This window comes from Penaeus chinensis, chromosome 27 (genome assembly GCF_019202785.1).
Source record: "Penaeus chinensis breed Huanghai No. 1 chromosome 27, ASM1920278v2, whole genome shotgun sequence".
Classification (NCBI taxonomy): Eukaryota; Metazoa; Arthropoda; class Malacostraca; order Decapoda; family Penaeidae; genus Penaeus; species Penaeus chinensis.
In genome coordinates this window covers 2753443-2768442 of record NC_061845.1, presented here as the reverse complement: position 1 = coordinate 2768442, position 15000 = coordinate 2753443, and positions in this window count along the sequence as shown.

The following is a 15000-nucleotide window of genomic DNA, read 5'->3' as shown; positions in this document are numbered from 1 at the left end:
TTTATAAGTGATAATTCATTTATATGATATATGAACATATATATATATATATATATATATATATATATATACATTAATATATAGATCACTTTCCACCGAGTGCGCTCGGGGATTGTGTTTAAGTGATAATTCATTCATATATATGTGTGTCCATATGTGTGTGTGTGTGTGTGTGTCCATATGTGTGTCTGTGTGTGCGTTATTTATCTATATTAATGCGAAATTTATGTATATACATATATGAATATATCATACAACAGACATAAGTTGTCCATATGTGTGTGTGTGTGTGTGTGTGTGTGTGTCTGTGTGTGTGTGTGTTTGTGAATATATACATATATGTATATATATATATATATATATATATATATATATATATATATATCCCTTTCAGACCAAACATAGACAAAGACGTAATTAGTTCTAGAGATAGATAACTGAATGGTCAGACATTGATGAATAGACAGGTGGATGCAAAGTATATCAAAACATTCATGGCTTCAGCATACGATTATGACCAGTGAAATGTCTAAAATGGTCTTCTACATTGGGTCTAAACGCGATATATATAAACATGTATCTATATATAAACAAATACTGATTATATGATAACAGCAACAAAAACATTATTATTGGTATTAGCTTTATTATCAGTATTATTTTTTCAAGATTATTATTAACATTGTTATAACAAAACACTGGTAATATAATAATAATAATAAAAATAATATTAATAATAATAATAATAACAGCAATAATAATAATAATAATAATAATATATAATAATAGTAATAATAGTAATAATAATTACTTTTATCATTAATTAGCATCGTTACCATTAACAGTTTCAGAATAGTGACAAGAATAGAATAATTGATGGTTATGGCGTTGATATTGATAACAATAATGACCATACCTTCCAAAAAAGAAGAAAAACACTGTAAAGTATTAAGGAAATTTCCACCCTTGCCTTGTTTCTTCCTCTTTTAACACGATATATATCAGTCATCGAATGAGATTTTCACATATATGAAAAACAAAATATTTTCGTCAATTGGGACTCAATAGGTCACCGTCACCAGCCAGGAGCCTCCCACTTGGCAATCTTATATACCTGTACGACCTCTTAGCGGAATTTACTTCATGACTCATGGGCCAATGGGGGCTAAAAGTGAAGCACTTTGTGAGGGATGCCAAGAGCCATTAAAGGTCGCACATGTAGTGGAAAGATGTGCAACATTCGCAGCCCAAAGAAGTATGTACTTGTCTCCCCCATATACACTGAAAAATGTACCGGGGGAGGATCGTGATGCAGATGGTCTTATTACTTTCCTAAGGGAGACTAATTTTTTCAATAAAATCTAAATATGCATGCTATTTATGCAATAATTTTATATACTTAAAATATAATATTTCTGCTTACATTTTTAATATCATATTCATTGTTATTTATATTTATATGTAAGACATTTATTGATAGATTTTATAAGTTTTAGATATTTTAACATTTCAATCCAACAATGTATTCGCCGCTAATGACCTTAGCTGTTGACGTGGCAGAGAATTTTCAACAATCAATCAATCTCCCTGGGCAAAATTGAATATTGTCTCCCAACAGCCTAGTCCTATAATCTCTCATGAGTTATTGTTTAAGACTCCACTCCTTCCATTTATTACAGGGTTTTGTTTTGTTCTTTAAAGTATGTGTGTGTGTGTGGGGGGGGGGGGGGGGAGAAAGTGTACCGTACGGTTGAATGCTATTAGGTGCATGTACACAACACGTCTATCTCCTCATGCAATGCCATACTGAAGAGTTGTCTCGGAACTCACCCAGTGCTTGGCTGCGACGACTTCGTGGAGCTTTTTTATAGCATTTCTACTGTTATAAAAATATGCAATTCTGCGGGATGGAAAACTTTTCTAACTTTTAAAGGTTTTTCTATCTGCAGAGTGAAAGAAAATTTGTCGTTCGATCATTCGATGATTTACAGAGAGTGAAAACTGACTATTTTGAAAGCTAAGTCAAAAGAGAAAGAAAATGGATGCTTTATTTATTATTATTATTATTATTATTATTATTATTATTATTATTATTATTATTATTAACGTAGAAAGCAGACTGCTTTTAAGAGATATTTAAACAAAAAAGAACACTGGAGGTCTTAAAAGATAAAAAGCTAAATAAAAGGCTATTTCTAAAGTCGTCAACCTTCACAGCGGACGTTCTAAGTTCGAGTACCCTTCCATCATCGTAATGGAGACTGATGGACGTACGAGTGTCCTGACATCAGCGAAATTATGAACGGCGCTTACTTCGAGTGTTTGTTGAATATTAACTATGTTTACCTAAACATTCAGCGGGTGATGTGCGGCCGAGTTCATCTTTATATATACATACTTATATATGTGTGTGCGAAAATCATTGGCATGACCTTATATAATGAGGAATGCCTAATATATTGGGATATATAACATTATATCGGAAAATATTAGTTTATATGAACCCATACTGTTGGTGATGCATATAACTAAGATCCTTCCAGTAGGGACAAAAACAAACAGCAGCTCGACACGATCAGTCGTTCCGATGTTCCCGCAAGAGGTGCTCACTTCGGTGCGCTCGCTAGGAGTCCTCCCTTACACGCTGACCTCTGCTCCGTCCTCGCCTAAGCCTAACATCAAATGACTTATGTGGTCCATTATCATTCTATTTCTATACTAACGCAGCATGTGCTATTTTGAGAAATTTAGATTTGATATGCTTAGGGGATGGTCAAATACCCTGCTATAGTGCATATACATGTATATATGGATGCATACGAATATGTATCAACATGTGCACAGTATGTGTATGTGTCTGTGCGTTTGTATTATCCCCCAAAGGATGTATCCTCAATGACAGACACGCACTCTGGCTTAATTAGCTAAAGATAAAGGAGGAAAAAATAGCATTAAAGTAAAACCACCGCCCCCTTATCGTCTACGTCACAAGAGCAAACAACTGTTTAATCGGGGAGCGTATAAAGTTGATCTATAAATTCCATTTCAGTCAGTCAACAAGTCGCACCACTTGGTACAGCCTTTTGGTTCCTGTTGCAAAATTCGCATCGTGCAAAGTCGGGGTTCATTCGACTCCCGGACACTGTGAACTGTTGAAGAAGCTGCAAATTTGTGCCTATCCTTTATAATACGAAAGGACAAATTTCTACTCCATGGCTGTGCTAATACTACATACGAACCAAAGTTAAATGTCCAATTGATACGAGAAGAAAAAATATATTGTTCAATTAAATAACTTGTTAGTGATTAGATAGATACTTTAGGGCTGACTTCTCGCCACAATGTCTGTAGAGGAACCGGCATTTTTTAATCTCCTTTTAGCACTACAGAGACCACTGGCATTGCAGCTGTACACGAGACATAGCCCACACTCTAGCGGTCCCGTTTTCAGTGTGCCCTTGCTGTTATGGTCATTGGCAATCTGCATCTGTGAAATCCTTGGGACATGTTTTATTGCAAACGTATTCCTAGGGTATCAAAAGAATGATGTGGGTAGCCTTGTATTTAGTTATTCGGGCTTACTGTTGCAAGTCGGAATTCAGATAGGATTGGTCGGATTCACACTGAACAGCAAGAAATTAGTTCAGGTGGGGATTCCGTTCTCGAGCGGACGGTTCAGTTGTCAGCTGCTTCGGAATCTATCGGCTTCGAACATTTTTGCCTTATCTATTATCGTGATACCGTCCGGATTCAGTATCTATTACATTATCTGCAATGATACGGATAACGCGACCAATATTTTCGAAATAATTTACGGTGTTTTTTCCAGTGCGCAAATGATTACGCAAGTCATTTTGTTCAAAGAAGTTTTCTCATTATTGTCAAGAAAATTACTGGAAACTGTTAAGCGGGCGATTGCGAGCTGCGAGGTCAAACTTAGAATCAAAGTTGACGCATTCAGCTGTAATTCCGATCTGCCAAGTAATAAAGTTATTCGTGAAGCTCTAGAACCATTGTTTCACCTGGAACGAGAAATTCGTTTTGTAAGTAAAAACCTAATTTCCACTCATTCTCTCATTATATACATACACATGTAGATAGACAGATATAAACAAATATATAAATGTATATATGCATATTTATCTTTATTTATCTTAGTGCGTCTGTACGTGTGCATATATATGTGTATATATGTTTATATGAATATATATACATATGGATATATATATATATATATATATATATATATATATATATATATATATATATATATATATATATATATATATATATATATGCATGTATATATATAAGTACATATATATATATATATATATATATATATATATATATTTACTCTACCTATATGGGAGTGAGTAGAGACAGTAGATATATCTATATATGTATGTATAAGTGTTTGTGTAATCGCGTACATATATGTGTAAATATATATATATATGCATATATATGTAGAAATATATATAGATACACACACATACGCTTATATAAATACACACACTCAAACATATATATTTGTAGGTTTATATATACATATATATGAACACACACACACATAAGCACATATGTATATGTATATATAATTACTTTTAAGTGTATATATGCACACACGCATCGCTTTGTGTATATATATATATATATATATATATATATATATATATATTTACAAATATATATGAATATATTTATATATGTATATATAAGAATATATTTACATATGTATGTATATGAATGTATTTATATATGAGTATATATGAATTTACTTATATTTGTGTGTATATATATATTGATGTTTGTCTATATATACAGAAAGACACACACACCCGCATAAATGTATGTGTGCTTTTGTATGCATTTATTTATATATTTGTACATATATGTACATATACTGTATGTGTGTATATGTATATATATAGTGTATATATTTGTATATGCACGCATTATATATACATGTACACGTGTATGTATATACACAGACATACATATATATAAATGTATATATATATATAAATATATACTGATGCAGACTTACATATTTATCTATATTGATATTTATATATGCGTGTGTGCTTGTGTCCATATATATATATATATATATATATATATATATATATATATATATATATATGTAATATATATATATATGTATATATGTATATATATACATATGTATAGATTCATATGTATGCATATATATACATATATATATATATAAATGTGAGTGTGTATGTGTCTGTGTATATTTGTATATTTATATATCATATATACATGCTTATATATCTTTATATATATATACATATAGATATGATCTTTTCTTATAAAATCCTATAATATGAATTCAATATCTGCACTGACTGAAAGGACTAAAGCTCATGTTTATTCTAGGTTGAAAATTTGAAAGACATGGCCTGCAGCTACTTTTTCATCTTCGTTTCCGTCCTCTTACTGATTGCCATAGTTGTCATCGTCACCTGCTTCTTTGCCATGGTTCAAGGCAACTTGGCAAACGGGCTGGCTCTCAGTATACTCGCTCCGTCATGTTTCTTCGTGATATTAGCCTGTAAGATTGGGCAAGACTTCACTTCAAAGGTTTGTGTTATATTTGCAGTCGTAGACAATAGTGATAATAATGTAACAGTAACAATAGTAATAAGGATATTAATTACGATGATAATAAAACAAATAAAAATGTCAGATGAAATTGATTAAAAGAAAGCAAATAGGGGGTAATAAAGATGGTTAGTATATAGTTCTAGAACGAAAATAACAGAAGGAAAGTCTCCTTGCAGGTGGAGGCTGGAATTGCAGAGCTGAAAAATTTAAACTGTTGCGTCACCGAAAGAGAGATAAGGCAGCAAGTATGTAAAAGTAATCGTTTGTTTTGTATAATGTCATGTACTCACAAAATCATTAATATAAATGTATATATCATACATGTGTGTGTTTATGTGTTTGTACGCATGGATACATATGTATGGATATGTGTATCTAGACATACATATATATGAGTATAAACTATATATATGTGTGTGTGTGTATGTGTGTGTGAAACTATATATATACATGTGCTTATATGTACATGTATGTGAATATATATATACACACACACCACATACATACTCATATGTATGCATATATAAGTATATATATAACTGTGTGTGTGTATATATAACATGTGGGCTGAGGAGCTATCCAAAGTTTCACGAGGATATCAAAACGCATTAAGTATTCTTAGATAACCCTTCTTTGCAACAGATAAATCACCTCATCTCGACCCTCACTCCTCTCCAACGTCTCAGCATGTGCGGCTGGTACACCCTAGACTACAACTCACTACTACAGGTAAAATCTTTGCTGGCTATGATTATAATGAAGAAAATGATTGGACACTGCTACATGTAGGATGGGATAGAAAAAGAAATAACAAATTCTAGAAATGGAAATAATAAATTCCTCGATTGGTACGAATTGATGAAGAAGGTACTACTACTCGTAAGGTCTTTATGTGCATGGTATTAATGTAAGGAAATCTAAGAGTTTTTTTTTTTGTTGTTGTTTTTTTTTTTTACTGGTAAGGCCTTTGCTTGATATCAATTTCTTGGAGAAACGTATAGGGCAATGCTTCAATTAAAGTCTGTTTTGTATGAATTAACCGAAATGTACAGGACAATGTTAGGTCTTTCTCTGCTTGGTATGACTATACTTATGAAATATGTAACAGTTTCAAATTACACATTGAAATATTTATTTTCAGATCCTGTCGACAGTGGCCACATACGTTGTCATAATTTTCCAAGTAGGAGGATTGTCTGTAGAAGAAAAGTAATGGACTCCAGCCACATGAGTCTAAATTCCCAAACAAACGGGTTAAAAGAGACAATGATGAATATATATTATACGTATGTGCGTGTATGTCTTCGTGTTTGTGTTCATATAAATGTAATAAGTATACTTATATATATGCATATATGAATCACACACACACACACACACACACACACTGTGTGTGTATGTATATATATACATATATAATATTTATATATATATATATATATATATATATATATATATATATAATATATATATGATATATATATAATATATATATATAAATATATATATATATATATATATATATATATATGCGTGTGTGTGCTGTTTATATATATAATATATATGATATATATGATATATATGATAGATGCATATATGAATCGCACACACACACACCAACACACTGTATGTGTATGTGTGTGTATATCTATATATATAATATATATATATATATATATATATATATATATATATATATATATATATATGCGTGTGTGTGCTGTTTATATATATAATATATATATGATGTATAGAACATATAATTCATATATATATTTTATAAAATATATATTATATACATAACATATATTATATATATATACATTCATATATATATATATATAGAGAGAGAGAGAGAGAGAGAGAGAGAGAGAGAGAGAGAGAGAGACAGAGAGTATATATATATACATTCCCATATATATAGTACATATATGCACATATAAATATATATGGTCATATATATATACACATATATACATATATATATGCCCATATATATATTCTCATATATATGCACATATATATATTCACATATATATATATATATATATATATATATATATATATATATATATATATATATTCATATATATAGACATATACAAAAAAATATACATATATATCATAGATATTTATTCATATACTTATATATGTATATATATACACGCACCGCACAATCATACACATGAACTCACGCACACACGTATTCTTGTGTGTGAGTGTGTGTGTATGTGTGTGTGTATGTACGTATATGTGTATATATATAAACATTTAGAATCAAGAAAGCTATAGAAGAACCGTCATATTTCCGGCCATCATTAATAACAAGTTATTAATACACTGAGGGTCATTAGTTATCGTATATTTTAACATGCTTTATGATGTCACGGCATATGATCAGGGTCTTTGCTTTCCGCTAACCGAAGGCGAAGGAAAGTCTGCTCGGAAACATCTTCCAAGTGCCATGAGAAGAGGTTACTGAAAAGTTAATCGAGGTTGGTGTGTTATTTTTATTTACAGGACACTGATTGATATAAATAAAGTGGAGAGACTTATAGGACACTGATTCAAGTAAAGTCTTTGTTTTGGATGAATTAACCGAAATGTACAGGACAGTGTTAGGTCTTTCACTGTTTGGTATACTCTACTTAGGACATGTGTAACAGTTTCAAATTACACATTGAGATATATCCCTGGAGAAACTGAAATAAAAGAAAATGTTTTATTTTCAGATCAAGTCGACAGTGGCCAAATACGTTGTCATAATTTAATTGTCATAAGTTGGAGGAATGTCTGTAGAAGTAGACTAATGGACTCTAGCCACCTGAGTCTAAATTCCCAAACAAACAGGTTAAAAGTGACAAAGATGGATGTGTTTATGTGTGTGTGTGCACACGCAAGTGCTTGTGTGTCTTTGTGGTTGTATATTTATATATATATGTATATATATATATATATAAATACACATAAATATTTGTTTATCCATACTTGTATCCAAAGATGCATGCATAAATCACACACACACACACACACACACACACACACACACACACACACACACACACACACACACACACACACACACACACATACACATACACATATATATATTTATATATGCATGTGTGTACTGTTTATATATATTATATACTACTCAAAACAATTAGGGGAACACTTTATTTTTGGGATATCACAGATATATATTGGCGCATTGGAGTTTTCCACCCAGTTAGTGTGCAACCTTAGCGAGCTGTGAATCAATTTCACTGCCTTTGACCCAATTTCAATAAACCCCCAAATCTGGAGTGAGTTAGCAAGTGGTACCCACGACGATTTTGTGCTCCTGACTTGCTAAATCGTCATTTCTTTCTTGGTTGAGGATTTTTTTTATCCTTTTGACTCTATTGTTAGCATACTGCGTTACCTCCAGTCTTGTGAAGTCGCACAGGCTGTCCAGCTGCTGCAGGATGGTTCATCTGTACGTCAGGTGGCCAGAATGTTCAAAGTGTCTCCCATTGTCATCTCCCGTGCGTGGGGTCGCTTTCGAGAGACCGGCCACTACTTCAGGAGGCCTGGACCAGGCCGAATAAGGACCACCACCCAACAACAGGATATATTTTTTCCGTATATCTGCGATGCAGTCCAGGAGAAGACCTGCTAGGTCCCTTCAAGGAGACTTTCAGCGGGCCAATAGAGTACGCATTTCTGACCAGACTGTCAGAAACAGACTCCACGAGGATGGCATGAGGGCCGGTTCTCACCGCCCAGCAGCATGCAGCCCGATTGGCCTTCAGCAGGGACCACCAGAATTGGCAAGTTCGCCACTGGCGCCCTGTACTGTTCACGAATGAAAGCAGTTACACTTTAAGTGCATATGATAGACGTGGCCGAGTCTGGACACGACGTGGAGAGCGATATACGGCATGCAACATCGTTCAGTATGACTCATTCAGTGGTGTGTTAGTTATGGTCTGGGGAGGCATATCTCTGGAGGGTCGCAAAGACCTTCATATGCTTAATCGAGGTACCCTGACAGCTGTTAGGTATAGAGATGAAATCCTCAGACCCATTGTTCGACCCTACGCCGGTGCAGTGGGCCCCGAATTTCCTCATGTGGCCAGAGTGTGCCGCCAGTTTCTGGAGGAAGAGGGCATCAATACTGAGGACTGGCCCTCACGTTCTCCGGACCTGAACCCCATTGAGCACCTCTGGGACATTATTTATGAGCGTATTCGGCAGCGTCCAGCCGCACCGGAGACTGTCCAGGAGCCTACCAATGTGCTGATCCAGGTCTGGCAGGAGATCCCCCAGAACACCATCCGCCGCCTCATCAGGAGCATGCCACGACGTTGTCGAGAGTGCATACAGGGTCGTGGAGGGCGTACCCACTACTAAAGTGGCTGTGCAATGTGCTATTCTGCAAATTCATCATTTCTTCCATTGTCATTTCTCTCTACAGTCAGTTGTTTTTCAACATCATTTCGTAATTCGGTCCTCCAAGGGATAACTTTTGTTCTTCTTGGCCAGTTTGACGCTCTGTTGTTCAGGGTACATTGGGAATTTAGTTTTAGTGCAAAATTGTAAAATTTGTACACTCGACATTGAGATTTGAAATGAAATACAAGTGTTCCCCTAACTGTTTTGAGCAGTTTATATAACATATAATTCATATATCATATGATATATATTATATATACATATAATATATCATATATATATATATAAATTCACATATATATATAGTCATATATATATATATATATATATATATATATATATATATATATATATAGTTTATATATGCACATATATATATACATATATATATTCACATATATATTCATATAGATAAATATATGCATATATTTCATATATGTTAATTCATATACTTATATATATACACACACGCACACGCACACGCACACGCACACATACATATATTTATAAATATATGGACACATATAACATCAACAAAAGAACAACTAAATAATAAATACATTGATGGTCATTATTTATCGTAAATTTTAACATGATTTATGATGTCACGGGATATGATCAGGGTGTCTGCCTTCCGCTAATCGAAGGCGAAGGAAAGTCTGGCCGCAAGCATCTTGCAAGCACCATGAGAAGAGGTTACTGAAAAATTAATCGAGGTCGGTGAGTTGTTGTGTTTTTTATATGTTTTATAATGCGTAATGTAGGATGCATATTTGATAGTGTGTGTATGACATGGTAAACATCTGCGAATCGTTGGAAAACGAGATGGCTTTGCACTATTTCTGTGACTCTCTATGTGCCTGAAATCGTTATTTATGAGACTTTTTGGCCAGTAAGCAACAATGTTGGTAGCCAACGCTTCGTTTTTTTTTTTGTTTTTTTTTCCGCTAATGATTGATGGTGTAGAAAAAAAATCACTCGTAAAGAACTACAGCTTTTCAAATATAACTTTTCATAATAGTAATTTAAGTCTCAGCTTCGCTTAACTTCATTTGCTATTAACTGTACAGTCCCCAATAATATGCCTCACTCTTCGCCGCTGTCCTCGTCTTTACCGTCCAATCTCAGGAATGGAAAATCTGGCAACTCAACCCGGATTCTCGAGTAGTCCGATTAAAAAATGAAGTGCTGTTTAAGGCAAAATACATATGAATGAATAAACAAAAGAAGAAAATAAAATACAAAAACTAACGTATAAAAATACAAAGATACCTAAAAGTAAGAGATAAGTTGCCAGTTTGTGCTTTCCTTAGCCTGGACGCCTGGACACATTTGTAAACACCTTCATACTACATAGTATCGGTGCTACCAATTTGTCATGTTTGCCTTAGTTCAGAAACAAATTGAAATTAAAATACATACTAATATTCCCTAAATATATACATAAGACTGCAAGAACATAAACGTCTGTGTAGAGGGCAAAGAGTTGAATTACTTTCTTGATATATATATATATATATATATATATATATATATATATATCTGTATATATGTATGGTGTATATATGCTAATATATATATATATACATACACTATTTGTATAAATGTAAATGTATACATGTATACGCATACATGCACTACATATACATATATGTGTGTAGTGCAAATATGCATGTATGTATATATATATATATATATATTTATATATATATATATATATATATATATATATATATAAATACACATATGTGTGAGTGTGTTTATGTATATAAATGTGTGTGTGTAGTATTGTTGCATATATATGTGTGTATATATATATATATATATATATATATATATATACAGTGCATATATATATATATATATATATATATATATATATATATATATATATATATATATATACATATTTATATATATGGACACACATGCAGCAACATGTACCCGAAGATGAAAAGGAATTTAAATTACACAAAATGGATCCATTTCGGTTAATTCTTCGTCTGTTGAGGAATTTGTGAAGAGTTTAAAATGTTACGATTTAATTTCACTCACTGGGGCTGTTTTCTCTGTATATATATATATATATATATATATATATATATATATATATATATATATATATATTGATAGATAGATATAAAAACATGTGCGTATGCGTGTAAAATCACTCTCACGCAAATAAATATAAATATAGAAATGCAATTGTTCACTCACACATATATTCATACGTGTCTCTGCTTATGCATTATAAAATAACACAGTACCTTTGAGTTCAATGCATACATAAGTAGGGCATTTCAGTTAGGAAATAACATGTGTCAGGTTAACTTTTTTTTCAAACATTTTAGCCTCTGTGAATACACCAATTTTTAATTATATAATGACAAAACTGTCATACACTCAAGTACGACTCAATGTTCATTAATGTTATATATCCTGCAGCATTTGCTTTCATGAAGCAAAACATTTAGCATATGAGCTTGTGTTTGGCCTTGCGGGAAAATGAGCTTTATCTTGGTTTTGTTTTTCTGAAGTATAATCCTCTTTTAAGTGTATTCACCACAGGTAATCAATTCACATTGTTCCAAAGTATTATTCTTTGTGATAGAAATACAATTAAATTACATTGAGGATTTTATTTTCCTTCTACTTTTCAACAACACCAATAAGGTATAATATGTACAGAAAAAACAAATTTCTAGTTGTAACTGATAATTCATTCATATGTTGTACACTCCTTTTAGTGGGTTATGTGGTAGAGTTGGTTTTGTACTGGTCCTCCGGGTCATACTTGGATGGCTGTTATTTATCCATCTTTAGGCGGGACTGCATTATTCTATCATATATATATATATATATATATATATATATATATATATATATATATATTATATATATATATATATATATAAATTTATATATATATATATATATATATATATATGTGTATGTATTATATAATAAACATATATGTGTTGGTGTACATGTGTGTCTTTGTGAATATGTATGTATATCTATCCCTTTGCAGACCCAACATAGAATGAGATGTAAATAATTCTAGTGATAGATAAGTGCAAAGATATATATGAATTCAGGGCTTCAGCGTACGATTGTGAAAAGAATGTCTGAAATGGTCTTCTATATTGGGTCTACATGAGACATACATAAACATTTATGTATATATATATATATATATATATATATACATAAATACTGATATGATAACAGCAACAAGACATTTTTGGTAATAGCTTTATTATAAGTATTATTTAATCAAGATTATTAATATTGTTAAAACAAATAGGAATAGTAGTAATACTAATAGTTACTATTATCAATATTATCATTGTCATTATTAATAGTTGCAGAAAAGTTACAAGAATAGCAATGGAATTTGTGACTAATTACTGATGGTTACGGCGAGATATGGATAACAATAATGACCATACCCTTCCAAAAAGAAGAAAAACATTGTAAATATTCAAGGAAATCTCTATACTTACCCTTTTTTTTCTTTTCTTTTTTACAAGACATATATCAATCATTAGAATGATAATATCATACTCTATTCTCCTACCTGGATGAGCACCACTTGGGATTCAGTATAATGTAGGTCACCGTCACCAGCCAGGAGCCTCCCACTTGGCAATCTTATATACCTCTACGACCCCGTAGCGGAACTTACTCTATATCTCCCTGGGCGGACAGCAAAATTGAATATTATCCCCGGCAGCCTAGTCCTGTAATCTCTCATGGGTTATTGTTTGAGACTCTACTCATTCCATTTATTACAGGGTTCTGTTCTGTTCTTTGTGTGGTGGGAGAGAAAGTGTACCGTATGGTTGAATGCTATTAATTGCAAGGACACAACACGCCTATCTCCTTATGCACTGGCATAACTGCAAAGTTGTCTCGGAACTCACTAAATCTGTGGCTGAATCGACTTAGTGGAACTTTGCGATGGATCGTTAGGATTACAGACCGTTAGATAAATTATATTTTATGATATCTGTAGTTATAAAAAATCCAGTTCTGCACGATTAAAACCTTATCTAACTTTTGAGGAGTGGTGAAAGGTGTTTTTGTTTTTGGTCTGTCTTGCTCTCTCTCTCTCTCTCTCTCTCTCTCTCTCTCTCTCTCTCTCTCTCTCTCTATATATATATATATATATATATATATATATATATGTGTGTGTGTTTCAATTATATATATACACCCATATAAATACTCCCACTCACACACACACACACACACACACACACACACACACACACACACACACAAGGTACACAGAAAAAATGGATGTTTTCTAAGCTATCCACACACACGAATAAAGCTTTTTAAAAACTATTTGTCAAAGAAAAATTGTCGTTTAAAAAGTATTTACACAGAGAATGAAAACTGTGTATTTTTAAAGCTATTTTTATTTCTTTTTTTTTTAACGAAGAAACCAAATTGGTTCTATTTAAAAGATGTTTACACGGAGAGAAAAAAAGTGGCCGTTTTAAAAGTTATTTAAACGAAGAAAGGATACAGGCCGTTTTAAAACCTATCTCTACAGAAAGAACACTGCAGATTTTTAAAGATAGAAAGCTATAAAAGAAATAATAAAAAATAATAATAATAATAAATGGCTATTTCTAAAGTCGTCATCCTTCACAGCGGCCGTTCTGAGTTCGAGTACCCTTCTATCATCGTAATGAAGGCTGATCGACGTTCGAGTGTCCTGACATCAGCGAAATTATGAACGGCGCTTACTTCGAGTGTTTGTTGAATATTAACCATGTTTATCTAAACATTAAGCGGGTGGTGTGCGGCGTGTTTACGCGCCATTACCTTTGGGAAACTTATCCATCTTTGTATATATATACTGTGTGTTTGTGTGTGCGTGCGAAAATCATTGGAGCTAAAATGATCAAAGAAGCACAA